At 45.4% G+C, this 7,739-nt stretch overlaps 3 long non-coding RNA genes across 3 annotated transcripts in view; 2 read left to right on the forward strand and 1 right to left on the reverse strand.

Moving 5' to 3' along the window:
- Positions 1-401, forward strand: part of LOC139025269 (uncharacterized) — a 5,037-nt gene extending 4,636 nt beyond the window's left edge. Inside the window, exon 2 of the long non-coding RNA XR_011476781.1 lies at positions 233-401. This is a non-coding gene — a long non-coding RNA (uncharacterized lncRNA). The remainder of the gene's footprint in view (positions 1-232) is intronic.
- Positions 402-731: 330 nt separating this feature from the next.
- Positions 732-1,200, forward strand: LOC139025271 (uncharacterized). The gene is made up of 2 exons (XR_011476783.1): positions 732-768; positions 907-1,200. It is a non-coding gene; the product is annotated as an uncharacterized lncRNA (long non-coding RNA).
- Positions 784-985, reverse strand: LOC139025270 (uncharacterized). The gene is made up of 2 exons (XR_011476782.1): positions 897-985; positions 784-851 (listed from the first exon to the last, which is right to left on the reverse strand). It is a non-coding gene; the product is annotated as an uncharacterized lncRNA (long non-coding RNA).
- Positions 1,201-7,739: the final 6,539 nt, after the last annotated feature.

The raw sequence follows: 7,739 nt of genomic DNA on the forward strand, positions 1-7,739 counted from the left end.
TAACACCGTTCAGACAACACCTCCAGGGGGGGAAACAGTATGCAGCGTTTGTTTAACCGACTCATAGAAGTAATGGAGAATGTCCTCAATGGTGCCGCCATGCTGTCACAAAGCTATTATGGCTCAGATGTAAAGACACCTCCTTTATCAACCTCTATGATCTCCATGCAGTTCTACTATAGATCATAGTGAGGTCTAATTCTTAAGTGTTAAACATCCACCCCTAGTCAAGTGTTAAACCATCCACCCCTAGTCAAGTGTTAAACCATCCATCCCTAGTCAAGTATTAAACCATCCACCCCTAGTCAAGTGTTAAACCCATCCACCCCTAGTCAAGTGTTAAACCATCCACCCCTAGTCAAGTATTAAACCATCCACCCCTAGTCAAGTGGTTAACCATCCACTCCTAGTCAAGTGTTAAACCATCCACCCTAGTCAAGTGTTAACATTCACCCTAGTCAAGTGTTAAACCATCCACCCTAGTCAAGTGTTAAACCATCCACCCCTAGTCAAGTATTAAAACCATCCACCCCTAGTCAAGTGTTAAACCATCCACCCCTAGTCAAGTGTTAAACCATCCACCCCTAGTCAATTTAAACCATCCAATGAAGTGACTCTCCAGCAATTCCATAACCCTGTCCAGTCTCCTGTAAATCACCGACGTCTAGTCAATACCACCACCTACGTTCAAGTGTTAAACCATCCACCCCTAGTCAAGTGTTAAACATCCACCCTAGTCAAGTGTTAAACCATCCACCCCTAGTCAATGTCATCATAGTCAAGTGTTAAACCATCCACCCCTAGTCAAGTGTTAAACCATCCACCCCTAGTCAAGTGTTAAACCATCCACCCTAGTCAAGTGTTAAACATCCACCCTAGTCAAGTTAAACATCCACCCCTAGTCAGTTTGTCATTGTCATGATTGTACCATCAGGTGTTTTAACGCGGTGCTCACCTAGTGGTCTCTTATGATTTCAGCTTGTTTTGGATCTCCTATGAGGATATAGTTTGGATTTGCTTTACGCAAAGGGGACGATTCCGACTTAGGAATTTACACCTTCCTACGCACGCCTTTCCTACGCACTTCTCAGTATTTGTTATTCAGACTTCTCTTATTCAGTTGCGTAATGCAGGTTTGGCTACCTTGCGCTCTGAATAAACGTCATTCAACCGATGAAAACCCTCCCACTTGCTGGCCAACAGATTTTCTCATGGAGTTTTTATTCAATAGTGTTTTCAGTACATTTATCTTAAGCCTGTGGCCTCCATAATTCTTAAATTGAAGAAGTTTGGAACCACCAAGACTCTTCCTAGAGCTGAATGCCCGGCCAAACTAAGCAATTTGGGGAGAAGGGCCTTGGTCAGGGAGGTGACCAAGAACCCGATGGTCACTCTGACAGAGCTCCAGAGTTCCTCTGTGGAGATGGGAGAACCTTCCAGAAYGACAACCATCTCTGCAGCACTCCACCAATCAGGCCTTTATGGTAGAGTGGCCAGARGGAAGCCATTCCTCAGTAAAAGGCACATGACAGCCCACTTGGAATTTGCCAAAAAGCACCTAAAGGACTCTCAGACCATGAMAAACAAGACTCTCTGGTCTGATTAAACCAAGACTGAACTCTTTGGCCTGAATGCCAAGCGTCACGTCTGGAGGAAACCTGACACCATCRCTACTGTGAAGCATGTTGGTGGCAGCATCATGCTGTGGYYATGTTTTTCAGAGGTAGAGATGAACGATGAACAGAATAAAGTACAGAGAGATCCTTGATGAAAACCTGCTCCAGAGTGTTCAGGACTTCAGACTGGGGCGAAGGTTCCCCTTCCAACAGGACAACGACACTAAGCACACAGCCACGACAACGCAGGAGTGACTTCGGGACAAGTCTCTGAATGTCCTTGAGTGGCCCAGCCACAGCACGGACTTGAACCCAATCGAACATCTCTGGGGAGACGTGAAAATAGCTGTACAGCAACACTCCCCATCCAACCTGACAGAGCTTGAGAGGATCTGCAGAGAAAAATGGGAGAAACTCCCCAAAAAGTCAAGTATATATTACTGGGGTGTTACCGTATCAAAATAAGGGAGGACATATAAAAACTATACAAACATATAGATATAAGTCAATTAAACGTATCCTGTGGGAAGGGGGACTGGATCTCACTAGGGGTCAGGGTTAGCATGAGAACCAAGGAGGTCAGGGTTAGCATGAGAACCAATGAGGACAGGGTTAGCATGAGAACCAAGGAGGTTAGGGTTAGCATGAGAACCAAGGAGGTTAGGGTTAGCATGATGAAAACCAATGAGGACAGGGTTAGCATGAGAACCAAAAGGAGGTCAGGTTTAGCAATGAGAACCAAAGGAGGAGGGTTAGATGAGAACCATGAGGTTAGGGTTAGCATGAGAACCAATGAGGAAGGGTTAGCATGAGAACAAGAGGTTAGGGTTAGGGCATGAAGAACCAAGGAGGTTAGGGTTAGCATGAGAACCAAGGGAGGTTAGGGTTAGCAATGAGAACAATGAGGACAGGGTTAGCATGAGAACCAAGGAGGTTCAGGGTTAGCATGAGAACCAAGGAGGTTAGGGTTAGCATGAGAACCAAGGAGGTTAGGGTTAGCATGAGAACCAAGGAGGTTAGGGTTAGCATGAGAACCAAGAGGACAGGGTTAGCATGAGAACCAAGGAGGTTAGGGTTAGCATGAGACCAAGGAGGTTAGGGTTAGCATGAGAACCAAGGAGGAGGGTTAGCAGGGAACCAAGGAGTTCAGGGTTAGCAGAGAACAGGAGGTAGGGTTAGCAGAGACCAAGGAGGTTAGGGGTTAGCATGAGAACCAAGGAGGTTTAGGTTAGCATGAGAACGCAAGGAGGTTAGGAGCATGAGAACCAAGGAGGTCAGGGTTAGCATGAGAACCAAGGAGGTCAGGGTTAGCATGAGAACCAAGGAGGTTAGGGTTAGCATGAGACCAATGGAGGTTAGGGTTAGCATGAGAACCAAGGAGGTTAGGGTTAGCATGAGAACCAAGGAGGTTAGGGTTATGCATGAGAACCAAGGAGGTTAGGGTTAGCATAAAACCAAGGAGGTCAGGTTAGCATGAAGACCAAGGAGGTATGGGTTAGCATGAGAAACGCAAGGAGGTCAGGGTTAGCATGAGAACCAAGAGGTAGGGTTAGCATGGAACCAAGGAGGTTCAGGGTTAGCATGAGAACCAAGGAGGTTCAGGGTTAGCATGAGAACAAGGAGGTATGGGTTAGCCATGAGAACCCAAGGAGGTCAGGGTTAGCATGAGAACCAAGGAGGTCAGGGTTAGCATGAGAACCAAGGAGGTCAGGGTTAGCATGAGAACCAAGGAGGTTAGGTATGGGGGCCAAAAAGGTTCGGGCTAAGGCCCCGGGGGTGGTTAGGGTTAGAATAGTTTCAGACAACAGCCATTCAAAGGAAAGGTCTATACTGTACACTAGGCTGGGGATAGCTACCTATACATGTATATTTAGAAACAAACCAACATCTATAAAATAAACATGATGAACCAGAAGTGTTTCAAAAAGAGGGAATATAGGGAGTGGGGAAGTACAAATCAGAAGTGCTCAAATCTCTAAGACGGGAGAAAACACATTCAATTCCTATAGATATTCACTCAAATTAGAAGTAAAATAGGCATATAAGGAGTTGTTTCCATCACACTATTTATACAAAATCCACACAATAGTATCAAATTTAAAAATAATTAAATAAGAATCCAGCTCAAACAAAATAATAATAATGACCAGTACAATAGATCTGTAGCTTGACCTCTACATGTATTCAGAAATACCAGTGGAGACTCSAACTGTCTAAAACAGCCAGCAGATGGAGACAAATTGCCGGGTGGTTTAGTATTTATCATGAAGGCCAAGAGCAGAGATACTCAACTCTGACCATACGAGGTCCAGAGTCTGCTGGTTTTCTGTTTTACCTGATCATTAACTGCACACACCTGGTGTCCCAGGTCTAAATCAGTGCCTGATTAGAGGGGAACAATGAAAAAATGTAGTGGAACTGGCTTGGAGGTCCAGAGTTGAGTTTGAGGGGTCTAGAGGATCAATGGTGCCTAGTGTTCCAGTCCATTGTCGCTCAGCCCTGTGTCTTTTGAGTTTTACACCCCCACATATTGGTCTCCAGGCCAACAATTCTATTGTTCTCCTCTGTATGAGACCTGAGTGGATCTATCACCTGTACGAATGTGGTATAGATGTTGTTTGAGTCTGCATTCTAGTGAATGTTGTGTCTCCAATACCGAGTTTATGACAAACATGGACATCAATTACATAAACCACATTTCTAGTATCTAAATGGACATTATGCCTGATTGGAGTCCGAATGCCTATTGGACAGATTGTGTTTGGGTAAAGTGTTAATTCTGTACCCATTTCTTATTAGTCAGTCTTGAATGGACTAGAATGTTGTTTAAAAAWAAATATTATTTCACCTTTATTTAAACCAGGTCGGCCAGTTGAGAACAAGTTCTCATTTACAACTGCGACCTGGCCAAGATAAAGCAAAGCAGTGCGACACAGACAACAACACAGAGTTACACATGGGATAAACAAACGTACAGTCAATAACACAATAGAAAAATCTACATACAGTATGTACAAATGTAGTACGATTAGGGAGGTAAGGCAATAAATAGGCCATAGTGGCAAAATAATTACAATTTAGCAATTAAATACTGGAGTGATAGAGGTGCAGAAGATAAATGTGCAAGGAGAGATACTGGGGTGCAAATGAGCAACAAAAAAAATAAKAATATGGGGATGAGGTAGTTGGGTGGGCTATTTACAGATGGGCTGTGGACAGGTACAGTGATAACAGGTACGGTAACATGCTCTGACAGCTGATGCTTATAGTTAGTGAGGGAGATATAAGTCTCCAGCTTCAGTGACTTTTGCAATTCGTTCCAGTCACTGGCAGCAGAGAACTGGAAGGAAAGGCGACCAAAGGAGGTGTTGGCTTTGCGGATGACCAGTGAAATATACCTGCTGGAGCTCGTGCTACGGGTGGGTGTTGCTATGGTGACCAGTGAGCTGAGATAAGGCGGGGCTTTACCTAGCAAAGATTTATAGACGACCTGGAGCCAGTGAGTTTGGCGACAGATATATAGCGAGGGCCAGCCAACAAGAGCATTCAGGTCACAGTGGTGGGTAGTATATGGGGCTTTAGTGACAAAACAGATGGCACTGTGATAGACTACATCCAATTTGCTGAGTAGAGTGTTGGGGCCTATTTTGTTAATGACATCGCCGAAGTCAAGGATCGMCAGGATAGTCAGTTTCACGAGGGTATGTTTGGCAGCATGAGTGAAGAGGCTTTGTTGCAAAATAGGAGGCCGATTCTAGATTTAATTTAGGATTGGAGATGCTTAATGTGAGTCTGGAAGGAGAGTTTACAGTCAAACTAGACACCTAGGTATTTGTAGTTGTCCACGGGCGAGTGCGGGCAGCGATCGGTTGAAGAGCATGCATTTTGTTTTACTAACATTTAAGAGCAGTTGGAGGCCACGGAAGGAGTGTGGTATGGCATTGAAGCTCGTCTGGAGGTTAGTTAACACAGTGTCCAAAGAGGGGCCAGAAGTATACAGAATGGTGTCGTCTGCGTAGAGGTGGATCAGAGAATCACCAGCAGCAAGAGCGACATCATTGATATATACAGACAAAAGAGTCGGCCCGAGAACTGAACCCTGTGGCACCCCAATAGAGACTGCCCGAGGTCCATACAACAGGCCCTCCGATTTGACACACTGAACTCTATCAGAGAAGTAGTTGGTGAACCAGGCGAGGCAGTCATTTGAGAAACCAAGGCTATTGAGTCTGCCGATAAGAATACGGTGATTGACAGAGTCGAAAGCCTTGGCCAGATCGATGAAGATGGCTGCACAGTACTGTCTTTTATCGATGGCGGTTATGATATCGTTTAGTACCTTGAGCGTGGCTGAGGTGCACCCATGACCAGCTCGGAAACCAGTTGGCATAGCGGCGAAGGTACGGTGGGATTCAAAATGGTCAGTGATCTGTTTGTTAACTTGGCTTTCGAAGACTTTAGAAAGGCAGGGCAGGATGGATATAGGTCTATAACAGTTTGGGTCTAGAGTGTCTCCCCCTTTGAAGAGGGGGATGACCGCGGCAGCTTTCCAATCTTTAGGGATCTTTGACGACACGAAAGAGAGGTTGAACAGACTGGTAATAGGGGTTGCAACAATTGCGGCGGATAATTTTAGAAAGAGAGGGTCCAGATTGTCTAGCCCAGCTGATTTGTAGGGGTCCAGATTTTGCAGCTCTACAGAACATCAGCTATCTGGATTTGGGTGAAGGAGAAGCGGGGGGTGCAGAGCTGTTGGCCGGGGTTGGGGTAGCCAGGTGGAAAGCATGGCCGGCCGTAGAAAAATGCTTAATGAAATTCTCGATTATTGTGGATTTATCGGTGGTGACAGTGTTTCCTAGCCTCAGTGCAGTGGGCAGCTGGGAGGAGGTGCTCTTATTCTCCATGGACTTTACAGTGTCCCAAAGCTTTTTAGAATTAGTGCTACAGGATGCAAATTTCTGTTTTAAAGCTAGCCTTTGCTTTCCTACTGTGTATATTGGTTCCTGACTTCCCTGAAAAGTTACATATTGGGGGGGCTATTCGATGCTAATGCAGTACGCCACAGGATGTTTTTGTACTGGTCAAGGGCAGTCAAGTCAGGAGTGAACCAGGGGCTATATCTGTTCTTAGTTCTACATTTTTTGAATGGGTCATGCTTATTTAAGATGGTGAGGAAAGCACTTTTTTAAGAACAACCAGGCATCCTCTACTGATGGGATGAGGTCAATATCCTTCCAGGATACCGGGGCCAGGTCGATTAGAAAGGCCTGCTCGCTGAAGTATTTTAGGGAGCGTTTGACAGTGATGAGGGGTGGTCGTTTGACTGAAGACAGCAGAGGTGTATTTTGAGATTGCGGGCATCTAGCTTAGATTGTAGGATGGCCGGGGTGTTAAGCATATCCCAGTTTAGGTCACCTAACAGCACGAACTCTGAAGATAGATGGGGGGRAATCAATTRGCATATGGTGTCCAGGGCACAGCTGGGGGCTGAAGAGGGTCTATAGCAAGCGGCAACAGTCAGAGACTTATTTCTGGAAAGGTGGATTTTTAAAAGTAGAAGCCTTCCTAACCCAGGATTCAGACAAGGCTAGGACATCAGGGTTGGCGGAGTGTGCTAAAGCAGTGAGTAAAACAAACTTAGGGATGAGGCTTCTGATGTTAACATGCATGAAACCAAGGCTTTTACGGTTACAGAAGTCAACAAATGAGAGCGCCTGGGGAATAGGTGTAGTACTGAGGGCTACAGGGCCTGGGTTAACCTCTACATCACCAGAGGAGGAGTAGGATAAGGGTACGGCTAAAGGCTATACGAACTGGCCATCTAGCACGTTCGGAACAAAGAGTAAAAGAGCAGGTTTCTGGGCACGATAGCATAGATTCAAGGCATAGTGTACAGACAAAGGTAAGGTAGGATGTGAGCCCATTTACTGTCCCTGGTTAGTGATTATGACTGTCTGTATTTCCAACTGTAGCAGCCTCGAGCCCTGCCTCAATTACTGCCTAAACCAATCATCTTTGTTTCCGCCTCCTACATATGCGATGACATCACCTGGTTAAACGTCTCTAGAGACTATATCTCTCTCATCATCACTCTATGCCTAGGTTTACCTCCAATTACTCACA

The sequence above is a fragment of the Salvelinus sp. IW2-2015 genome, unplaced genomic scaffold (assembly GCF_002910315.2).
Source record: "Salvelinus sp. IW2-2015 unplaced genomic scaffold, ASM291031v2 Un_scaffold2445, whole genome shotgun sequence".
NCBI lineage: Eukaryota > Metazoa > Chordata > Actinopteri > Salmoniformes > Salmonidae > Salvelinus > Salvelinus sp. IW2-2015.